Source organism: Sinocyclocheilus rhinocerous, unplaced genomic scaffold (assembly GCF_001515625.1).
Source record: "Sinocyclocheilus rhinocerous isolate Xijiao unplaced genomic scaffold, SAMN03320098_v1.1 scaffold1144, whole genome shotgun sequence".
Classification (NCBI taxonomy): Eukaryota; Metazoa; Chordata; class Actinopteri; order Cypriniformes; family Cyprinidae; genus Sinocyclocheilus; species Sinocyclocheilus rhinocerous.
The window spans coordinates 169,715-170,023 of record NW_015654501.1 but is presented as its reverse complement, the minus strand read 5'-3'; positions in this window follow the sequence as shown (position 1 = coordinate 170,023).

The following is a 309-nucleotide window of genomic DNA, read 5'->3' as shown; positions in this document are numbered from 1 at the left end:
AAAGAGAGAGAGGGAGAGAGAGAGAGATTAAGTGCGTGTGAATACCTGCGTCTGTGTGTCTCTCAGCAGTGTTCAGCAGCAGCGTCTACTAGTACTAATAGCGAATCTTTAAGAATCTTTAAGTAATCTTTAAGTTAAACTGCTTCAAGAACCTCCCTACTGAGAAATGTCATGTAGCTTTTCAGCTGCGAAAATATTTTATAAATAAATTCGCGGGGCAGCATTGACGACAAGTTTCTGTCCGCGTCTCCGCGTGTGTGCGCGAGTGCGTGTGTGTGCGTCTGTGAGAGAGAACGGGAGAAAGAAAGC